This window comes from Gossypium hirsutum, chromosome A04 (genome assembly GCF_007990345.1).
Source record: "Gossypium hirsutum isolate 1008001.06 chromosome A04, Gossypium_hirsutum_v2.1, whole genome shotgun sequence".
Taxonomy (NCBI): Eukaryota; Viridiplantae; Streptophyta; class Magnoliopsida; order Malvales; family Malvaceae; genus Gossypium; species Gossypium hirsutum.
Genome location: NC_053427.1, coordinates 30,902,070 through 30,927,389, shown reverse-complemented (window position 1 = coordinate 30,927,389; position 25,320 = coordinate 30,902,070). Strand labels below are relative to the sequence as shown.

Here is a 25,320-nt window from a genome sequence, read left to right as displayed (position 1 = left end):
TAAAATTTAGACTCAAACTTTTATAATTTATAATATTTATATTTTATCATTCAATCAAAACTTTATTTATTAATTTTAATTTTTTATAAATAAATTTATTATATAATTTTATTTTTCATTAATATGGTGAAAGTCTCGTAATCTAATATAATATTAATTAACTTTAAAAATTCAATTGCTAATGATAAAATCTTATTAAAAAAAGGTATAATAATTTATTTGGCCCTCCAGCTTTATAAAAAAAAAACATTTTAGTCCATCATTTAATTTTTCATCTTTTTTAGCTTTTAAACCTGCGTTTTTGTTAAATCATTTCAAAGCCCGTCATTTAATTTTTCATCTTTTTTTAGCTTTTAAACTTGTATTTTTGTCAAATCATCCCAAAATAGATGAAAATTAAATATCTTTTAACTTTACTAACGTAGCATACACGTGGGTTGCCATGTGGATGACTTAATTACTTTTTAAAATTCAAAGAAAAACCATAAGAACTAACTTTTTGAAATTAAAAAAAATCATTAAAATTATTTTTAAAATTTTAAAAAATTAATTAAATATCAATATATATGTTATTCACATGGTAATTCACGTGTATGTTATGTCAGCAAAATTAACAAACATTAACATTTTTATCTATTTTAAGATGATTGTATAAAAAATACAAATCTAATAACTAAAAAAACAAAAAAAATTAAATAAATGTCTAAAATGACTTTTTGCAAGTCTAAAAAATCATTTTCCCTATAAAAAAAACTACTGGTCCTATATTGGTTCACGTATCTGTATCCCGTGACATTAAAGATAATTAATTATTAATCCTTTAATTTAATTGGAACAGTTTACCACTACAGCACCGACAGACAGACAGACAGACAGGCATTGAGCATAAATTTTAGGAATTGACGCGTATGCCTAGGAGGAGTCCACCCAAGTCGACATCGCGAATTGGCGCTTTTTTATTTTGTCCGGATAATTATACCTTTTACAAATCATATTAGGCTTGGATTCAGCATTTTAAGAATTTTAGATTGAGTGTTGTATATTACGAAACTTGTTATGCTTAATAATTTAAATATAATACTGTATTATATATATATATGTTAAAACTAGTTTCTTAGGTTTTATTTAATGTTGTTTTTAAAATATAAATTGAGAAAAATATTAAAATAGGTAAAAGTATGATATTCTTTTTACATAAAAATAAATGTTATAACTTAGCAAAATTTACGGAATAAATTTAAAATTTGTTTATCAAACTGCGAATGAAATGTATAATTAGTGAAAATATAAAATTCGTTTATTTAGGTGAAGACGAAATATTTAAAATAATGATAATAATGTAAATAGAGTACAAACCAATAAAATATTTAAGAATCATGCTCTCTTTCAATATCTAACCTGAAAGATTATTTTAAAATATTAGTAGAACGCTAGAATAAGAAAATAGTATAGTGACATAATGTAGTAAATTTAAATTTTTAATCTAATTTTTTTGAAATGTAATTTTTTTTATATTATATACAACTTCTTTTATAAGGTTGAAAGATTTTCTTTTTGTTTTAAAATTTATTTATTTATTGGTGAATTATAATAGGAGAGTAAAACCCTAATAATAATTTAATTAGTGCAACTCGAACTCAAGTCACATATAGTAATAAACAGGTTCATACATGGGTTCAATTAATTTAAAAATTTATGTAGTTCATATATATATATAACATGAGGGAAACATGTGTAATGCTTTAATAAATAAAGTCAATCTCATATGAATAATACTAATATTGTATTATACGCATGTATTATTTATAAATATTTCTATAAAACTATTTTTTTAAAATCTTTTTTTCAAAAGCAAATTAATTTAATTTTTTTTATATTCAAAAGGTAATGAAATTTGGATTAAAAATTTATATTAAAATAAAAGTGGAAATGAATGTAACCAAATCTTTAGAATTATTAAATTAATGATTATTTAAAAAATAATAATTTAATTAACGAAACTATTTTTTGAAAAAGAGTCGACTTTTATTTAAAAACGAAAATGGGAATCGCCACCAATCTTTTTTATTTAGGTGTGATCGGATCACCTCATAATTTAATCATTTTAATAAAGGTTTAAATTTACTAAAACGATAATTTTTGGTCTACAAAATCTAGAAAATAAGTTCGGGAGTCGGTTACATACAAGGAAGGATTAGCACCCTCGATACTCCCAAAATTGGTATCTAGTTGATTACTTAATGTCTTAATGTCAAAAATTGAAAACTCGAAAAGAATTAAAAATACGATTCCTCTCTTTATTAACGTTAATTTTAAAAGTGCTTGAATAAATCGAAACGAATGTTAAAGACCCTCTAGTCTCGAGATAACAAAATGTCACATCCCATAAGTTAGGATACGACATTTTGAGCTCTCGAGAATAAGCTTGCCTTTAATTTTTATTTAAAACTCATATATCTTAAAACTTAAAAGGGTATTTGCTATTTAGGTTTAACAAGAAAATCGAAACCCCGTAAGTTAGGGTACGATTTCTTGAATCTCCAAAAATGCGAAATATTATCGATTCTTTAAAGGTTTTCCATTTTTTATGAATTTGGGTGAAAGTTAGTGAAATATTAAAAATGATATACGTGTAGTTTATTTTATTATGTTCAAAAAAAATGTTTAAAATGTAAAAAAGGGTCATACTTGCGAATAATGATAATGCAACGTACATTTGGAGTAACAATGGCATAATATGTATAATAAAATATAACATATATAACAATGATATTAGTGAATCATAATGTTAACATGCATAAATAGTAATAATAATGATGAACACGATAATAATAATAATAATAATAATAATAATAATAATAATAATGAATAATCTAAAGTTTGAAAGTACATAAAAAGTAATAAACAAATAAATAATGGAATAAAATAACAATAATAAGGGCAAAAAAATTAAATAAATAAAACGAGCCAATTAAAATAATAATAAGTAAATAAATAAATAAAACTAATCTAAGTTTGAAAAAACGATTGAAAATAAATAAATAAATAAATAAAATATTAAAGAAAATATTAAATAAAACATTTTTAAAAAGATAAAAAAAATAAGCTAAAAAGGTTAAGGATTGAATTGCAATTAGAAAAAAGTGTGGGGTACAAACTATAAACTATAAAAATAGCACAAATAAGGATCAAAATAAACGCGTGAAAATCAACAAGGGACCGAATGGGAAATTATTCCCGAAGTTCTTATGCGCATCGTTTCTTAAGGGACGAAAATGAAATAATTATAAAATTATCGGGCAAAATTAAAAGAAAAAAAACAAAATGGGCTAAATTTCAATGCGCTAAAAATACTGAGGGGAGAAAGGAAAAACATCCCTGGCCCATGCGCAGCATTTCAGCGTGGGTCAAAATGTAATCAAAAATAAATTATACGGACAAATCTCAAACATACCAAACTATCGTGGGATCAGATTGAAACATACACAAAAAGCAGAATGATCAAAATAGAAAATAGCCCATTTGGGCCTTAAAAACACACGGATCCCCCACTAATCGGGTTGAGTCGCGGGTCAGAGGTCAAAACGGCATCGTTTTGGCCTCTAAACTTCAACATTCAAAACGGCACCGTTTTGTTCATCTATTTGAACAATTTTTTTTAAAAAAAATTATTTCTGCCCAATTTGTTTTAAAAAAAATAGGAAACCCCTATCCCTTTTCTCTCTACCCCTCTCTGGTCGGCCTAGGTCTGACTGAGAGCTCATAGTAGCGCTTCCCAACATATGGTTAATGAATAGGGCTTTCAGAGTGTTGATGAAAAGCGTCGTGGTTTCTTTCTCCAAAAGAGGTGGCTAGACTTGTGTTGTTACCTCTCTCCATCTTTGGGCATATTGCCTGAAGCTCTTACTTTGCTTCTTCTCCATATTCTACAGTGTGATTCTATCGGGCGCCATGTCTGTCACGTGGCCATATAGCTTCATGAAAGCTTGTGCCAAGTCCTTCCATGAATGAATTTTAGCACGGCTCAGTTGGTTGTACCATTTGGTAGCTGACCCAATCAGACTATCTTGGAAGCAATGAATTAACAGTTGATCGTTATTAACGTATCCTATCATTCTTTGGCAAAACATCGTGATATGAACTTCAGGACAACTATCCCCATTATACTTTTCAAATTCTGGAGTCTTGAATTTCGGCAGAAGTACTAGATCTAGGACCAAACTCAGATCCTCGGCGTCAACCCCACAATGGTAATCAGCATTCTCCATTACTTTGAGTTTTTCTTCCAACCACCTGTACCGATCTTTAAGTTGCTTTGGTAGTTCCACCCTTGCTTTTTCTATTTCTGCCATTTCGTATAGATCAGGAACTATAGGATTGGTTGGATTGTCCCCTGGATTGAAACCTGAGCCTATCGGGTAGTTCATTGGTACTAAGTTACCGGTCTGATATTGTTGGGGTCTGATAGTAATAGGTGCCCCTTGTGGATATTCGTTTAGCTGTGCTTGGGTGTTTGTTAGGGTGAAGCCTGGAGGATAAGTAGGGTCTTCATTATTGTTCCCCGAGTTAACCGCAGTGCTCTTCCCTTTCTCACATTCTCTAGCCAGCAATTGCGCCAACTGGCTTATTATACTATTTTGGGATTATTGCATTTTTTCCTTCATGTATTATTGGATTCTAGCTAATTGCTCTTGCATCTGTGCTTGCAATTGCTCTTGCATATCCCTTCGCATTTGTTCCAACCTTTCCAATCTCTGATCTATTGCCTTGGTTTTGTGGTGGGTATTGTTACAACAAGTCTTATCTCCCTGAAGTTGCAATGGAGCAGACTGAAGATAGCGGATCTTATTTCTCTAAAGTTTCAGTGGAACAAATTAAAGCTATAAAATACAAATCTGATCTCCCTGAAGTTGCAGTAGAGTAGATTGAAGAAAAAAAATTTATCTCTTTGAAGATAGCGAATCTTATTTCTCTGAAGTTGCAATAGAACAGATTAAAGCTACAAACCACAAAGCTTATCTTCCTGAAGTTGCAGTGAAGAAGATTAAAAATACGAGTCTCATCTCCCTGAAGTTGCAGTGAAGCAGATTGAAAATAGTAAACCTTATCTCCCTGAAGTTGTAGTGGAGCAGGTTGAAGTTACAACAAGTTTTATCTCCCTGAAGTTGCAGTGGAGCAGACTGAAGATAGCGATCTTATTTCCCTGAAGTTTTAGTGGAATAGATTAAAGCTACAAATTACAAATCTGATCTCTCTGAAGTTGCAATGGAGTAGATTGAAGAAAGCAAATCTTATCTCTTTGAAGATAGCGAATCTTATTTCTCTGAAGTTACAGTGGAACAGATTAAAGCTACAAACCACAAATTTTATCTTCCTAAAGTTGTAGTGAAGACGATTGAAGATACAAGTCTCATCTCCCTAAAGTTATAATGGAGCAGATTGAAAATAGCAAACCTTATCTCCCTGAAGTTGTAGTGCAGCAGATTGAAGCGACAAATCTTATACCTCTGAAGTTACAGTGGGTCGGATTAAATCCACTATAGCAAGTATTATCTCCCTGAAGTTACAGTAGAATAGACTAAAGCTACGAGCTACAAATCTTATCTCCCTAAAGTTAGTGTAGAATAGATTGAAAATAGCAAACTTTATCTCCCTGAAGTTGCAATGGAGCAAGTTGAAGGTACAAGTCTCATCTCCCTGAAGTTGCAGTGGAGCATATCGAATATAGCAAATCTTATCTCCTTGAAGTTACAGTAGAGCAAATTGAAGCCACTAATCTTATCTCCCTAAAGTTACAGTGGAGTAGATGAAAACCACAAACCTTATCTCCCTGAAGTTGCAGTGGAGTAGGTTGAAGTTACAAATCTCATCTCCCTGAGGTTACAGTGGAGCAGATTGTAGATGCGAGACTAGTTTCCCTGAAGTTACAGTAGAGTAGATCGAAGCACTAACTCCTATGCCCATGAAGATGCAGTGGGATGGAATGAAGCTACTTAAAGAAAAGAAACACCAAACAAGTCAAGACTCAGCAAGAGTAGGCAAAATTAGCCCTCTTTAAAGTCTTTGCTCCATTCTCGTTACACGAAAATGAACAAAGAGGGGCAGCTGTAGTGGGTCATTTTTGCCCGGACCAAAACTAAAAAATTTAAACCAATAAAAACTATCTATTTGCAACAGTAGGCCCAAATACCCAATCATAGCCCAAATTCAAAACCCAATAACCCAAAAATAAACCTAACCCTAAAACCCAAGACCCAAGCCCACAACATTAAACATTTTCAGCAGAAAAAAAGGGTAGAAAACCCTAGCCGCATGCCACGTCGGTGCCCCCTCTGCTGCACATGCCACCGCCGCTCGAGGCTCACCAACCACCACCTTTCTATGCGTCTGATGCCTCTGACATCTGCGAAGAAGAAACAACGCAAGAAGCCAACACGCAAAAGACAAAAAAGAAAAAAACAACATAGAAACGGACAAAGAATAGAAACAAACGGTCTTGTATTCGGCTATAAAGCCCAAAACTTCATCTTTATTTTTCTTTTATACACACTAGAAATCAAAAAGCAGAACAGAAGTTTTAAAAGGTGTTAATCTTTATTTTTCCTTTCCGTTTTCTTGTTTCTCTTTATTTTTTTACAAATCTATTTTGATAAGAAAATGGGGGAAAATAAATCAATTATCTTATCGTTGCTGGGAGTGTGAGCGGCCCAACTCTTAGGTTCACCGAAAATATCACCGGTGTGGAAAGTAATCGGAGGGCCCTTTCATTTTTTTCTCTTTTTCTTTTAATTTTTTTAGTTTTTTAAGGGTGATTTGGGTATTTTACCCTTACATCGGAGTTTGGGAAGTCAAAGGCTGAAAATGCCCCTTTTTTGGAACTCCGGCCACTGTGTACGGTGGAAGATGGGAGATGGCCCGCGACCGGAGTTCGACCGGACCTAGGCCAACCAGAGAGGGGTAGAGAGAAAAGGCATGGGGGTTTCCTTTTAAAAAAAACACATTAGGAAAAAATGAAATTTTTAAAAATAATTGTTTAAATAGATAAACAAAACGGCGCCATTTTGAATGTTGAAGTTTAGAGGCCAAAACGACGTCGTTTTGACCTCTGACCTGCGACCCAACCCGATTAGTGTGGGATCCGCGTGTTTTTAAGGCCCAAATGGGCTATTTGCTATTTTGATCCTTCTGCTTTTCGTGTACGTTTCAATCTGATCCCACGATAGTTTGATATGTTTGAGATTTGTCCGTATAATTTATTTTTTATTACATTTTGACCCACGCTGAAACGCTGCGTATAGGCCAGGGATATTTTCCCTTTCGCCCCTCAGTATTTTTAGCGCATTGCAATTTAGCCCATTTTTGTTTTTTTCTTTTAATTTTGCCCGATAATTTTATAATTATTTCATTTTCGTCCCTTAAGAAACGATGCACATTAAAACTTCAGGAATAATTTTTCATTCGGTCCCTTGTTGATTTTCACGCATTTATTTTGATCCTTATTTGTGCTTTATCCATTTTTGCATTTTATAATTTGTACCCCACACTTTTTTCTAATTGCAATTCAATCCTTAACCTTTTTAGCTTCATTTTTTTTATCTTTTTAAAAATGTTTTATTTAATATTTCCTTTAATATTTTATTTATTTATTTATTTATTTTCAATTGTTTTTTCAAACTCACATTAGTTTTATTTATTTACTTATTATTATTTTAATTGGTTTGTTTTATTTATTTAATTTTTTTTGCCCTTATTATTGTTATTTTATTCCATTATTTATTTGTTTATTACTTTTTATGTGCTTTCAAAATTTAGATTATTCATTATTATTATTATTATTATTATTATTATTATTATTATTATTATTATTATTATTATATTATCGTGTTCATCATTATTATTACTATTTATGCATGTTAACATTATGATTCACTAATATCATTGTTATATATGTTATTTTTTATTATGCATATTATGTCATTGTTACTCCAAATGTACGTTGCATTATCATTATTCGCAAGTATGACCCTTTTTTACGTTTTAAACAATTTTTTTTTGAACATAATCAAATAAACTACACATATATCATTTTTAATATTTCACTAACTTTCACCCAAATTCATAAAAAAGGGAAAACTTTTAAAGAATCAGTAATATTTTGCATTTTTGGAGATTCAAGAAATCGTACCCTAACTTACGGGGTTTCGATTTTCTTGTTAAACCTAAATAGCCAAATATCCTTTTAAGTTTTAAGATACATGAGTTTTAAATAAAAATTAAAGGCAAGCTTATTCTTGAGAGCTCAAAATGTTGTATCCTAACTTACGGGATGTGACATTTTGTTATCTTGAGACGAGGGGGTCTTTAACATTTGTTTCGATTTATTCAAGCACTTTTAAAATTAACGTTAATAAAGAGAGGAATCGTATGTTTAATTCTTTTCGAGTTTTCAATTTTCGACATTAAGTAATCAACTAGGTACCAATTTTGGGGGTCCCGACCTATTTTCTAAATTTTATAGACCAAAAATTATCGTTTTAATAAATTTAAACCTTTATTAAAATGATTAAATTATGAGGTGATCCGATCACACCTAAATAAAAAGGATTGGTGGCGACTCCCTTTTTCGTTTTTAAATAAAAGTCGACTCTTTTTCAAAAAATGGTTTCGACAGTTTGGCGACTCCACTGGGGACATTTGAGACCAAAAATTGATTAATTTTTGTCTTTTTGTTGAATTTAAAAATTTGTTTTAAATTTACGGTTGCTCCATTGCATTTTATCTGTCACTTTCGTGGTTTTCATCATAATATGCTTGCTTTAGTGGTTTAAATCTTTTAATGTATCTTTGCATATTACATCTCATAAATTGGTTGATTTTACCCTTTTAAGTGGGAGTGAGAAACTATTCCTTCGTGAGGTCTTCACCTCAATATAGGATAGTAGATCTCTTTCGGAATACATCCGTACCTACATCTTCGTGAGATTTTCATGTCCGTATAGTCGTAGGGCAATGTATTCCCCTGAACTGTACTCGATCCGTATAAGCCTATAATGGGTGAAGATCGAGGAATCTACCAGTTTAGGTACCCTTACTTTAGAACCAAACAGCATATAATGAGCCCTAAGAGCCTACCTTAGGTAGAACCATGCCAAACCCTAGTGGTCACTCGAATAGGTGCTCTATTTATTTTTTCTTGCTTACTTTTACTTTGTACTAACCTATTTCATTTTGTTTTTGTTATGATTGCATTGCATTTTTCATCATAGAAAAGAGGTGTTGATTCACGTTCAGTTGCTAAATAGAGAGCTTATCATGGAAAATAGATTTCTTGATAAAGTGGAAGATAATGCGGTCGCCGGAATATGGTCCGAGAAAACGCAGCGAAAGAAGGGTGATAGTCTAACGAAGGGATACACGACTTTGCTTCATTGTTTGAGGATTCAAATCGACAAAGATTATTCGAGAGCCATTAATGTCCCGATTTTCTTAAAGAAGCTAACGAGCATCCTGGGGATGAGTGAGCTAGGTCACAACCGGGATCAAGCAAAAAGGAGATAGTAGAAGCATCCCTTAAAAAATTCGCGAGATTCGATCATAACATTCGGATATGAAGAAAATGATCGATGTCTTCACTTTGAATACTAGGACAAGGCCGAATATATATCTGTTTTATGTAAAGAAATTTGTTTTCTAGTAAAGTTGTTCTAACAGAATTGAATCAGAATCAACGCCTCTTTTTGCATTCATTTCATGCAACTGCATTGCATTTCATCATATGCATTAAATTTCACAAAAGGACCCTAATTAATTAAAATTATGACAGTTACCCTGGAAACCAACGAAAATCTACCAACTAAATATCGCTACATTAATAATTTACAATAAAAGTTTATTTTTATTGTAAAGTTAGAAATGATAATAAGAAAATAATCATTACGTAAATAATGATATATTGAAAATTAAGTAGTAAAAATAATTTTGGAATAAAATAAAATAATTTATATAATTAGAATACCCCTATTTAATAAAAATTACATTAAATAAGGTGTAAAGTACTAATTTTAAATAACCGAAAGAATTTTGAAATATTAGGACTAATTGAGTAAATACTAAAAAGAAAAAGTACTTCTTAAAAAATGAAAAACTCCGATGGGCTTACTTGTAAATTAACCATTCACTTAACTATATATAACATTTTCTTTTCAAAAATGCTATTTTTGGCGTGAATTAGAAAATGAATTTTCTTTTCTTCGGTTCAATTTATTTTTTGAACCAAAACATTTCCTTTGAGCAATTAGAAAATGAATTTTCTTTTCTTCGGTTCAATTTATTTTTTGAACCAAAACATTTCCTTTGAGCAATCTTTTCTTATCTTTAAACACGTTTTTATTGTTTTCAATACCATTTTGAAGGCGATGGAAAATCAATAACTCATAGAATTTTTTTTTAATTCAAAATTCTTCTTTTTCCCAATTCAACCTGCTTTTTAGAAAAATATTTATCCATAATATAAATATATTTTATTTGTTTATTAAAATCTTGGTACAAAATTTGAATATTCAAATTTAAATATATTTTTTCATTAAAGTTTATTATATAATCAAAATTGCATAAATATTTAAAATTTGAAAAACAAAAATATTTAGAAATTGTAAATTTTGAAAAAACGAAAAAATACTTAAATTTTGTATAAGTTCAAAATGCATATTTAATCAAAAATATGTATTAAGTTATACTTAATTGAGATATTAATTTTTTAGATATTTGATTTATCATTTTATTTAAAAAAAATAATATCTTTATTTTGAAATGCCTGTATCTTAAAAATTTTATCCATATTTTATTCCTTAATTAAATAATCATATAAAAGTTTTATAATTTTGATTATATATTCATCTTTTAATGAAAATAATATATTTAAATTTGAATATTCAAATTTTGTACCAAAATTTTAACAAATAAATGTGGTATATCTAAATTAAATAACAATTTATAAAATATTAAAGTATAATAGTTGTACCAGTTTAAAGTTAACAAGGTTAAGCATTTGAATAAGGAAATAAATTTATTTTTTTTCAATATGGATGTTGAGTATAACTCTTATTTCAGTCAAATTTCAGAAATAATCTTTTAGTTAAACTCTATTTATTTGTTTCAATTAAACTCTAATTAGTCTAGATTATTTTATTATTATTTGACCTATGAATTTAGCCTATAAATAGGCTCTTTTACAACCTTAGAAAATACACCTATTAGAGATTATAACTCATAACACATTTAGAGAATTTTTTGTTTACGTTTTGAGGGTTCTTTGTTTTTGGGTTTTCGAGGTTTAGTTTTTATCTCCATCTTTTGTACTCTTCGTTCTTTTACCATTATAGTAAAATTATCTTTACCATTGGTTTTTTATCCTCTTTGAAGAGTTTTTCCATGTTAAATTTGTGTGTTCAATTTCTCAATTTATTCCACTATTTTTTTACTTGTTTAATCGGGTCGATCCCAACAAATGGTATAAGAGCTAGTTCAATTTTCATATATCAGCCCGTTCAAAGATGGCAGCAACAAGGTTTGAAATTGAGAAGTTTGATGGTGAGACAAATTTTAATCTGTGGCAAGTTCGGATGATGGCAATTCTAGTTCAAACCGGATTAAAAAATATTGTTACCGGAAAAAAACCTGAGAATCTAAATCAAATAGAATGGGAAGAGCTTGATGAAAAGGCCTTGTCTGCAATCCAGTTGTGCCTCACGAATACGGTATTGCAGGAGGTATTGATGGAAAATACCTCATCCACCTTATGGGAAATGTTAGAATGTAACAACCCGATTTAGGGCCTAGTCGGAACAGTGGTCTCAGGACCAGAAATCTGAAGTAGAAAAAAAATATTTTTATTATTTTTATGAGGTTATGGTACGATTATATTAGTGCATGAAAAATTTGGTGAGTTAATTTTAATGTTTTCAAGCCCGATTGCGAAAAAGGACTAAATCGCATAAAAGGCAAAAGTTACATTTTAGTACCCAATGGTGCCAAGTAGCTAGAGAATTGAAATTAGGAATATTTAAAGGGAAATCAGACCCTTGTGCATTGGCTTGGCAGGCCATGGGGAGACAAATTGGAGAGAAGGTCAAAATTAGGTGAGGGTGAGGTCATCAATTATGACTAGTTTTATATTAAACAAAACAAAGGCCATTTCTTCTTTATTTTCTTCTCTTTCACCGATTTTTACCAGCCATAAGGGGTTTTTGAAAGCTTCAAAAATTTCAGCAACATTAAGCCTCTCAAGTAAGTGATTTTGAAAGTTTTTATTAATGATTTTTACATTTTTGGACTCCTTAAAGCATAGGCTTTCTAATGAGAGGTCTATTTTGCAATATGGTGGAAAGTTTAGGGTTTTTCCATGAAAATATTTGTAATTTTTGCTGATTTTTTTTGTAGGAATATGAGTCTTAGTTGTGTTATAAACAACTTTTGTGAAAAGTGATAGCATGAAAACACCTAAAAGGACTATTTTGCATAAGTTGCAAAATAGGTGGTTAGTGTGTGAAATAGTGAGAATTTGGGATTTCTCTAGTATTAAAAATAGTTTAGCTAGGCTTGAAATACGAAGAAATTCGATAAAAATTGATTTTCGAACATAGGGGTAAAATGGTCATTTTGCCAAGGCCTAGGGGCAAAATGGTTATTTTACCAAAGTTGTGAATTTATGAATGCTTAATTGTGTTTAGTGACTAAATAGATGTATATTGTTAATATAGATCAAGATTTGCCAAAACTGAGCCTAGACTGAGGCAAAACCAAGCAATCCGATTAAGCCGTCTAGTCAAGCACTTTTTGTAATCCAAGGTAAGTTGTATGTAAATAATACAACTACACTATTAATACTTGTATTCATATTGTCATTGAATTGATATTATACGAATTGTTAAGTTATAATTGAGAATGCCTTATAATATTTGAGATAGTAGAAATATCCTGTTGAAACCTTAGTATATGAATTGGATATTCGTTTCAAGACATTGGGTGATTTGTGTGCCAGTGTAAGACATGTCTGGGACATGCTTCGGCCACATTATGAGAGCCAGTGTAAGCCATGTCTGAGACATGGCATCGGCATCCAGACGAGGGCTAGTGTAAGACATGTTTGGGACATAATTCAGCCATATTATAAGTGCCAGAGTAAGACATGTCCGGGACATGCATTGACCTCGACAGAGGTAGCCAGTGTAAGACGTGTCTGGAACACGCATTGGCTAAGATTGTTCTACTGTAAGACATGTCCGGGACATGCATCAGTACGCATATATGAGGGCTAGTGGAAGACCATGTCTGAGACATGGCATCGGCAATTTATCCCATGTTGAAGGTTCATAGAATATCCAGTAGTATTCCAAGCTGTTCAATGGTGAAAGTTATAGTTCAATTTTGATAAAAAGAAAAGATGATCATATTGTGAGTGTTACAGGTACTTATATGATAAGCATGAGTAACGAGCTTAATTTAGAAAATGAGATTCGAGTAGATGATAATGAGTAAGTTAAGTTATGTTTACTTTTGAGCTATAAGCAGGATGGGAAATGTGAGATTGTTGTTGTATATTTATTTATATGCAACTTACTAAGCTTTATGCTTACTCTCTTTTCTTTCCCTCTTCTTTCAGTATCTCCAGGCTAGCTTAAGGGTCCCATAAAGTTAAAGATATCGATCACACTATCAGCCGCAGCACTTGGTATAGTTTGATTTATATTTTTGAAGGTGGCATGTATGGGGCTAGACTAGGATGTTGTATTAAGAGAATTATTCATGTATTTTGGCTCAAGTCAAAAGCCCTTCACTTTGTATCAAGCCCAGAATAATGGCTATTATTCATTTTGATGAATGCATATAATGTTCTTTCTATGGATGAATTGGTGTCCATTGTGATGAAATTTGTATATTGACATGATCTTGTGTAGGTTGTGCAAAATGGGTGACAAAATGGCTTGGGAAATAGCCTAGTTTGTCCACACGAATAAGACACACGGGTGTGTGTCTAGGCTGTGTGTGACACACGGCTCACACCCATGGGTGTGTGTCATGGCCGTACGTTCTCTACACTTAAAACTTTAAAGTCACTTTAGTACACATGCGGGTCACACAGGCATATGCCCATGCCGTGTCATAAAGTCAGTATGCATGCTAGTGGTACACGGGCAAGAGACACGGCCGTGTGTCTCGGCCATGTGAAGGATACGGTTATAGGGCACGGGTGTGTGCTTGGGCCGTGTAGTTTTGGCAGAATGTCCAAGTTTTCAGACACAGGTTCGGGACATGGGCGTGTCCTTAGCATACGGTCTTGTGTACTATATCCACACGGGCGTATGGAGTCTTGATACATGAAATTTTCTAAGTTTTTCATGAGTTCTCGTCAGATAGGTTTCGAACTACCCCAGATGAATGTTTTGGGCCTTGTAAGCCTGTATATGAGACAAATTGCTTGTGGAAAGAGACGTTTTTTAAATTGTTTGAAATTTCATGGCTCAGTTTTATACAGTTGGTCGAGTTTAAGTCAGGTAGCACCACGAACCTTATCCTAGCGTCGGATACGGGCGAAGGGTGTTACATAGAAACTCTTTATGCGACTAAGTCTCTGGCTAACCGTTTAGTGTTGAAACAACGTCTATTTACGTTTTGCATGAACGAATGTGAGCTTCTTAGAGATCATATCAATCAATTCATTACTCTTTTAAATGATTTAAAGAATGTTGAGGTTTATATTGACGATGAAGATCAGGCTACGCTATTATTGTGCTATTTACCCCATTCATACAAGTCTTTTAGAGAGACCCTAACTTATGGCAGAGACAAACTCTCGTTTGAAGATGTGAAGGGTCATTTCTTGAGTAGAGACAAACTTGACAATGAGTTTGGTTTGGATAGCAAGATAGATAGATAAGCTTCCGTTTTGGTAGCATCAAAGAAATTAGACAAAAGGTGCCACTATTGTAAAAAGTTAGGTCACGTCAAAGTAGATTATTATAAACTGCGAAATAAAAGAGCTACTGAGAGTAACGAGGAAGATGCAGTTGGTGCTAATTTGCCAGATGAAAGTGGTGACGATTTCTTGTTAGTGTTAACAAGTGATAACTCCAAGCTCATATCCGAGTGGATCCTAGATTCGGGATTTTTTTCCACATGTGTTTCAATAGAGAATGGTTCTCCACATATAGTTCAGTTGAAGGTGGAGTTGTGCGCATGGGAAATGATTCATCTAGTAAGGTAATTGGTATTGGTACTGTTAAAATTAGGATACATGATGGGATGATTAGAACACTCTCAGATGTCAGGTATGTACTTGATTTACAGAAGAATCTCATCTCTTTGAGTATTTTAGACTTGAAAGGATGCAGAATCAACATGGAGTCGAGCGAAATTAAAGTATCTCGTAAAGATCTTGTTTTGTTAAAAGGTAAAAGAACCGACAATCTTTATATCCTGGAAGGTTTTACAGTGACTGGTGAAATCGGACATCCCTCATCCGTTACAGAGTCAAAGTCAACTCGTTTGGAGCGGGTGCAACTTGGTCATAAGAGGGAAAAATATATGACCATTTCGTTGAAGAGATGTTCTCTTTTGGATGCAGGTTTTGAAAAGTTAGGGCACTATGTTCGTGAAAATCAGACTCGGATTAGTTTTAATTTAGCAGTGTTCAAGTCAAAGGCTAGAAGTCTTCAAGTTTCTAAGCACAGATTCGACTCAGTTAATTCCCTGCATAGTTCAAGATGGGCCAATGGCGGGTTTTGGCAAAGATGGCATTGTGGAAATATGAGTCAAGGTAGAGATTTGTTGAGTATGACTCCTATTTCAGGGAAATTTGAGAAATAATATTTCAGTTAATCTCTATTTATTTATTTCAATCAAACTCTGATTAGTCTAGATTATTTTATTATTATTTTACATATGAATTTAGTCTATAAATAAGCTCTTTTACAACGTTATTCAAAAAATAAATGTTAAAGAAAATAAAAATATTTTTTTGAAAGAAAAAACATATTGGTTGCTCATTAATAAATATGGGCACAACTTTACATCTAATTTCCAAGTCTGATTGGACTAAGTATAATTTGATATAATAAATAACTTCCATTCGAATTTAAGTTAAACAGATTTATGAATATATCTATTTTGACTTTTTTAATAATGAAATTCATAAATTTTATTGTTAATGTATTAAAATTAAAGGCTTTTTTAGTTGAACATACGATTCCCGAATTTCTCAAAATATGAAGAAAACTTTACAATATAAAGTTAACCATTGATTTATTGAAATAAAACAGAAAAACAAAATATATATTAACTAATCATAAGTGAAACCTACTCTTAAAAGCAACCTACTCAGATCCATGAAATGAATGCATGTGCTTGGATCAAACAATGCAAAAAAGCTGATCTGATATTACATAAAAATTTAATCCCAGCCAACTATGACAACATTTCACAAGCCCAGCCGAAACGTAAAGGTCAAATGATTAAAACCCAAAACGACAACGTGGTGTTGACTAGTTTGTCGAGGCGGTGATCCCAATCGTTGAATGTTGTTTGGTTTGACAGTTTGGACCCCAGTGAATGACAATTAAAAACGCGTCGCTCACAGCCACCAGAACCTTAACCACTATCCCTCCGGCGGTGGTATTTGTACGCTTGAACATCATATGAGTGTAACCCCACACTACAACTAAATAAAAGGACTGTTCAAATGGGTCCCGCATGAATACCTCCCTCTGTCAACTTAAAATAATGGTATGACACGGAAACTACAAGTCTTAATTATAGGACTAATATTATATAAAAAAATCTCCACTGAAAAAACCTAATATTTTATATGAAAATTTATTTAATACTGTAAAAATTTTAAAATTTTAAAATAAAATTTACGTAAACTATTAGTAAGTTTATCTTTTGATCATTTAACTTTAAAAAGTTACAAAATAGTTACTAAATCATTTAAAAATTTTCGTTTAAGTCATTGGACTATTAAAAACGTTATTGTACAACCTTCTCTACCAATTGAAAGTTCTTATTCTTCTTCTCCTTCTCTTATTCAATCTATTATTTCCATGAAATAACTTTGAATGTTACAAATCTACGTACTAAAATTCAAACAACTTTCTTCTCTAATCTTTAAAATCGACTATTAAATCAACTTGGATCTAAGGTATATCTTTTTACTCATCAATAGATACTGATCTACTATATTAATTATTGAGTCGTCACTTAAAGCTCACTAACTGAACTTAACAAAAAAAAACCTTAACAACTCAATAACTTAAATAAAAACATTTAAATAGTTCAGTGACTTAAATGAAAACTTTCGCACAATTTAATGACCATTTTGTAATTTTTTAAAGGTGAGTGATCAAAACATATTTTTATATTATTGCAAAAAATAAAAATTAAGTATTAAAAAATCACATGAGAACGTGAAACTAAAATATTTCATTTTATCAAATACTAATACATATTGTATTTACTTGTTTATTTAAGTTTAATTGGTCAATTTAAAATTTTATTTAGATTTGTTTATATTTGTAAACCAGTTGTTCAGGATGATTTAGTAATATTTTAATGTTTGCACCATAATATATACAAATAATCCTAAACAAGTTGAGTAAAAAAATCCTAAAAAAGAGAAATACTCAATATTTCGGTAAAATAAGGCCTATAAGCTGCTTTATTTTTTTTAAAAATAAGGGTTTTACGCTGGTTTTAAATTTAATTAGAGATATAGGCCGATTTTACTGGAAAACGAGGCCAACTACGCACATTTTATAGGACGAGCTTTTCAATTCTCTCTCTTAAGGTTAGGGTTTTTATTTTTATTAAGGTTAGGGTTTTTTTTATTATGGTTTTTATTTACGGTTTAGATTATTTTAAAAGTGTTTAGGGTTTTCGATGAAAATTCTTAAGTAGTTTTAAGGTGTCGGGGATGTGATATCGAGCCTCAATACACATGCATTTCATATATTATGGTGGAATAGGACCATGACCTTAGAAACCCATCGTGGGGAAATCAAATTTGAGGGTAACAATTCTTGATACAATTATGGGCCAAACTCAACTTGAAGGTCCCAGTCGGTGGTCGTGATGCGATCACGGGTTTGAGTATAATCGGGAGGCCAGGTGATGGTCGTTACGCGGTTAGGAGTTCAAGCTTTTTGGATACTGGCAAACAATGCCCTATATATATATACCATACATAAGATTGAGGTCATAATCATATGAAAAAATTCTAGGGATACAAGAAGGCTCTCAAGAGGAGGGCAAATGTCCCGGCACAGTAGATTTCAAACTCGAGTTGGCACAGCAACAGTTGTAATTATTAATGGGTTATGTAATAATAACAACCATCATCACTCTGAAAGGAGTATCACCTTTACTGCACTATAACAGCCGCTCTTTGCCTGAGAGTCCTCTTGCGTCAATGACGGTGTCAACATTCGAACAAGGATAAAGGTTAAAGGTACCGTTGCATGGAAATAGAGAAAAAATTATACCTATTATAGCTAGAAGCCCAAGAGTTTTTCCATGTGAATATGCTCTCAAATTTTTGTATGGTATTTATAGGACATCATTTTTAGGCATTTGAAAAGATTGAGCTCGTGGCTGCGTAACGACCATCAATTGGCTCCCCCTTAATACCTCGATCCATTACCACATAACGGTCGTCGGTTGAGACCTCCACGTTGACTTACACCATTGATTGTACAAAGTAAAATCACCCCATAACCGACTTCTTTAGGATAGGCTTCAGAGGAATTGATCCCATCTCGGCAAGATATATGAAATGTGTAGGGCTTAAAGTGATATCGCATCACTAACAACTCAAGAATACATCGAACATAAACAAAATATCCTTTGCTACTGAAATTTTTAAGATCGGGATATGGTATATAGTGGAGAAATAGAAAGGGATTGGAGAGAAATTCTATGAGTGAGGGATGATGAAGCTTGGTATGTGAGAGCCATTTTATAACTGCACAGAAGGGTCTGTTTGCAAAGGAAAACCTTCAAAGTGCGCTGGAACATATTCTAAATATTTTGAAGTGTTTAAATCGTCTGAAATATTCGAAGCGTCAGACTTTTCAGCCCGGATAATAGTAAATTCGTTAGAGAAAGCTCACTCAGCTATTTCTCTAATAAATTTACTATTCTCGACAGAAAGTACCTTTTCGTATGATTGTTGTGCACGTTATTAAGCGCACAATCTCGATAAAATTATATGAGTTCTGAATGTGTGATTAAAATTATTTACATTATACACTATGCAATGAATATGTGCATTCGTAAAAATAATTCATAGCACGTATTCTCTTTCTCCCTACATGATTATCTTATAAAAGAGACGTAATTTTCATAACATAGACACACATCAAGTTAATATCAAACAACTCTTTACTTATTTTTTGTGTTTATTTATCCAAACTGTGACTGATATTAAAATGAGTCGACGAGTGAAATCCGTTATATATTATATTCGTCAAATATGTAATATAGAGTTCGATGTGGTATCTGTAGGAGCGAAGTTCATGGAATTAGTGTTTAATAGTACTATTCAAATGCATGAGCTACGGACCAAAATCAAGAAGAAAGTTGGGGAATCGAGCCAGGGAAGAATTACGAGGTTGCAATGTATATTTATTGCATTTATTGACCCCTATAAGTATGAGTTATTCGATGTGATTAGCGAGACGCATATCAAGATGGTCATATCATCGCACATCTTAAGTGGAAATACTGTTATTGAGTTATATGTTGAGTTCGTTGATACTGATGGATCTAGCCCATCTTTGACTTTAGGGGCATCGAATACAGGTATCGAAGTTCAAGCAAAAAGTCCTACTACACGTTTATGTGGCAGGTTTTCTGGCCTCTTTTAAAGAGGCTACTATGATATTCCCAAAACATTTATGGGTAGACACTCATCGGTCTCTGACATTGATCTATACTTCGGGGATCAATACCAGTCAGGGAATCAACATAACCCAAATATAAATACTTGGGTTCGACATTCTATCAGTGCATTCAATTTCAAATTTAACACTAGATCGATATTATAGGGCAAAAGTAGTTATATTGATGGATCATCAACGTACACCAATCATCAATCTGAAGATTATTCTGGCAAACACATGGGTTATAGGAGAACTAATGATCTACTCCTTTTGATGGGGGCCGCCGAGGGTACATTTAACACCGTGCTCGAAGGTGACAATGAAGGTGCAGACGAGGAAAAAGATGCAGGTAAGAAAGAAAGGGTTGCGGACGCAAACAAAAGGGAGGAGTCAGAACTTGAACCAATCCGGCAGCGTGGTCCGGATGGTTCAGAAGTGGTACTGTTTTCCAAACCGGAACCTTATGGGTTTAACGATGACAAATCAGACAATACTTCGAACCCAAATCTGCGATTTAGGGCTTATGAGCCTTCGCCCCACATGACAAACCTCGACCTATCGGTCAAGGGTGGTTTAAAATTTCTCGGCTTCCACACAGAACACTTAACCATGCAAGCATAACTTGTGATGTATGAGTATTAGAAGTTGGAATGGAGTACCCCAACAAAGATACTTTTCTTGCTACACTGAAGCGATGCAACATCAAGAACAGCGTGAACTACTACATCATGAAGTCCCACCCTGAAAAATTAGAAGGAAAGTGTGCAACGAAAGACAAAAGGTGTAAGTGAAAAATTATGGCGTCTTACTAGAAGAAAATTGGGCTATGGACGATAAAATAGTACACCAGTCTCCATACATATGTTGCAATGGGTGCAAGTCAGGACTATCTGAGGCTAGATTCAAACATGATTATTGATATTGTTCTACCAATGGTAAAGACTAGTCCTTAGATTAAAATATTGGTGCTGATTGCGAACCTACGTAGTCAGTACCAGTACATTCCAATGTACTACAAAGTATGGGTTGTAAAGTAGAAGGCTATAAAGAAGTTGCATCATGGGTGGGAGGGTTCGTATAACTATCTATGACAATGGTGTTAGGCATTGGATCAGTACATACTAGGTTTCATAACCGATCTCGAAACGAGTCTAGGGTACTAAAGCAATTAGATAGTCCTTGGGAAAAGAGTATTCCACCAATTCTTTTGGACCTTCGAGCAATGTAGAGAGACATTTTAGCACTACAAGCCTATGGTCCAAATTGACGACACCTGGCTATACGGAAGGTACCAACAATGTTTTCTTACCGTTGCTCGAGATGGTAATCAAAAAATTCTCTTTATAGCGTTCGTAATAACTCTGGGAGAAACGGTAAATGACTGGAATTTCTTCCTAAGCCAATTGCGCTGCCTCATTTGCCCGTAACCTGTCATATATGTCATATCGAACAGAGGAATTAAAATACTCTCAGTGATTGATCATTACATATCCTTCTGGAATCGCACTCAGCATATGACATGTGGGATCCAAATACTATAAAAAAATATCCTTCGGCAACTAACCAAGATCTAATAATCGACATGGATTTGTAGTTCCAAATATGTATTCATTGTAAATTGAATTTTCAATTACGGGGTTATTTTATTGCACTAACCAGTACTTATTTATTGACAGGTTACGGAGTTAGTCTAACATATTTTCAATCAAAAGTTGAACAACTTGAGCACCATTAACCCCCACAGTGTGGCGTATGTTTGAATATACCATTTGAATAGTGGACGCAGTTGTACGACTAGGGTCTACAATATGGGTACATGATGTCAAACTTGGCAAAATGCACAAATTCGGTACTAAAGAGGATGTATTGTTTGCCGATAATGTCTGTTGTCAAAGTGATATACTTTTGACTAGCTGCTATTTTCCCTAAAAGGGAGTCGGTGTATGCTGGATAAATAGGTGACAATGGTACATTCTATGATGACGTGATGAAAAAGATTCAGTAAAATACAACAAGAGCAAACATGATGTATGTAGTGTGCCACTCACTTCGTAACCTCATTTTCAAGTCATCAAGAGTATGTTAGGCCCAACTAGGAAATGTTAGATGCATCCTATAGTGTGAACTTAACGGAATGGACCTATGATTGTGGCAGCTTCTAAGCACTTCGGTTCTCATGCGTGTATGCAATTGTCGTATGTGGGAACATACGAATTGAGTACACACATTACATTAACGATGTCTACTGGCTATAACACATTCAAAGTGTGTGGAGTCCTGAATTCGCACCCGTCTTAAATAAGAGTATATGGCTTCCTGTATCCAGCGCGTCATTCAAGTTGGTACCAAATAAGTACCTACGTTGCGTCTCGAAAAGTTACCCGAATTCCACCTGGATAAGGAATAATATGGATATTCAGGAGAGGCATAATCAATAGAAATTATGTGAGTATTGTAGAAACCCAAGGCATACGAAGCCTACTTGTTTTCTGTACAGGGAAATGTTGGGGCCCTAGGGTCTATAACATTGCTTTCAACAAAATTTCATATGGTATTGAGTGTTTTTTGTATTCAGCATAACTATAAAAGTCAATGTTTCATATTGCAATTGGTTTTAAGAACATACAATTTATTTAGTTGTTGATAATAAGGTAAATCCAAAAAATTTCATATTCAAAGAAATATGTCGATAACAAAATCCGATATTTGTTATTTATCGATAAAACATAGATAATAATAATGACAACTGGTTTGTTTGAATGAATAACCTCAGTTTTTTATTTATGACATGTTTATATTTATATTAAAAAAATTGAAAGAAAAAATACAATTAATGGTGTTGTCGGGGAGAATGTGTGCCACAAGGCTGTGGATGGCAATCGCAATGAGGATTTCTGCTACAACCTATCATACCATCGGAGGTGCATCCGGTGGTGTATCTGGAAGTGTTGGCCTTTAGACTACCTCCTCCTCCTAGTCATCGCCTGAGTACGTAGCTAGCACAACCCTTTAAGTGATGGTATCTTCGAGATCAGCACTGTCATCATCTTCCTCAATGGTCAATTGCTGTATCATCCTCGCCTGTCATCATGTATCCGCCATTCCTTTGTACATCAGTTGCGACGATCAGCCATTCTTGTAAAATAGTGATGCATACGGTATTTGGGTCAATATAGGCGTGAAACCATAAGGTGCGCCAAATCCCAGGTACGTTGGAAAGGTACCGAGCATCAACATCGCCATGAATGCTGATGTGTGCTTGCATTGGTTTCGGTGGGTAGTCGATAACTGTCTCGACATAAGGTTTAACATCGACATCTGTGTAGGGGTGTAGTATATAAAGAACATCGGTAGAGTGAAATATATACTTGAGGGAATAGAAGAACCGGCCACGTGCGGCGATGGTCTGTCGTGTAGTGGTGTTTGTGAACAAAACACAGGGTTAGTTATGGGAATACTTGGAGGGAAGTGACTCAGATATTGCGTAGCCATAGGTAGCACATCTTCTACCGGAGTGGATAACGAACTTGACATGTGACCACGTCCCTTCTTAGTTTGTTGTGGCGGTCGACGTGACCTATTTACCCAAATTTGTCAACTTCTCTCCCCCGGTAATAGTAGATACGACTTATCAATTGCTCTGAATCATGCCAAGTAATCATCAACTACTACCGTGTTCGCTGAGAAAAATTGTTCATGAACGAGTATGGTTTGCATCTTACGATCCCACACCTAGATGTGCTTCCCGTATCGCACCCACTGGTCGATGTTGTCCTTCCCCCGCAAGTCCACCTTGTGCAGTTCCTTCAAGTCTTGCGGTGGGGGAGAAATTTGTTGCCTCCACTAGAACTGCCTCAACACCCGATCTGAATCATGCATTTCCACTGTCATATACACTATCAATGGCATCTTCACATCCCACATCTTTCGATTTCTCAACACTTCTAACGGGATGCAGGTTATGACATTGGTGTTAGTGTACAGAATACATTCAAACTGATAAGCAAAATTGTAAATATCGTTATTTGTAAATTTTTTTTACGAATCATTACGTAAATAAGTTTGAAAAATTAGGTAACTAACCTTGGTTTCTGACCTTGATCTAACAACAGCCTAATATCTTCTAGAACCTCGGGTAGTCCCACGTAGCTCGGCCCATGGTTCCACCTGTATAAGCTATATATTAGTCGAAACGTATAATAATAAAAATTATTGTACAAACTATGTATTTGTTAAAAATGATGTTTACCTTATCACCAACGAGAACATATATGGGTCAGTCACCTTGGGACGTAGAAACGGCAGTCGCTACCAGGCCCATGACTATAATAGGAGCAAACAACCACTGATCGATGCCGACCTCGGGTTTGTGGCCCGGCACATCTCCCGATATAACATGAACAACACGGTACATCCTCAACTTAGTTTCCCATAGTCATTAAAGTCCACTAGATGTAGTAGCCACCTTACACTCACTAAATTTCGAGATTTTTTGGGTATTAAAATGCCCCTGATTAACTTCATGAAGTATGCTTGGGCATATTGTTATATCACCTCCTTCGTTCAGTCTTCAGGGTCTTTAGGGAGCTCGTCAAAATTATCTTTCAACCAGTTCATCGATATCCGACCACCTTCGAACTTGTCTGGGACCTTCCCCAATAGTGATCGGCAGATGGTCACTTTGTCCGAAACGATCCTAGATCCCGTGATGACTGGCCCATCCACTGGCAAACTCAGTTGTAGCACTACGTCTTTAAGTACGATTGTACACGCGTCGCATGGAAGGTGGAAAGTGTGTGTTTCGGGCCTTCATCTTTCCACTAATGCGCTAATTTGTTGCAAATCGAGTTTGCAGCCCCCGGACATGCGAGACGCATGTAGGAATCCAGCCGCTTGCAAGTGGCCACGAATTTCAAGAATCACATGCTTTCCTATATTATGGATGAAGCCCTTCAGAACACGATCATCTGCCTATTTACACAAAAAAAATATAATTATAATTATAATTAAAAATAAAATTTAACATTATTGAAATTAACGAAATTTAAATTTCGGTCTTACCATTACTAATTGGGTAGTGGAAATATGCTTGTCTTTGACGGATTAGAGAGACGGTCATTCGTGAGAAATCGATTTAAAAGAATAAAAAATAGAAATTAAAAAACAATATTTTTAAATAAAAATATTGAAAATTATTAGAAATGAGAGAGATGAGAGACTTGAGAGGGTTTGAGAGAATTTGAGAGAATTGAGAGAGTTGAGAGAAGGATGTGAAAAAAAAAAGAAATTTGAGGGCTATCTATAGGGTAAAAGAAAGTTACCGTTAGGGTTTTAAATTTTTTTATCATTGGCGACAATATTCAAAAAGCCGTTGAGATTTAATTGTTAG

General features: G+C 33.6%; 1 long non-coding RNA gene across 1 annotated transcript; it reads left to right on the top strand.

The window, feature by feature from the left end:
• The first annotated feature begins 12,216 nt into the window (after window positions 1-12,216).
• LOC121228155 (uncharacterized) lies at window positions 12,217-13,895 on the top strand. The gene is made up of 3 exons (XR_005925642.1): window positions 12,217-12,285; window positions 12,759-12,846; window positions 13,661-13,895. It is a non-coding gene; the product is annotated as an uncharacterized lncRNA (long non-coding RNA).
• The last annotated feature ends 11,425 nt before the right edge of the window (window positions 13,896-25,320 follow it).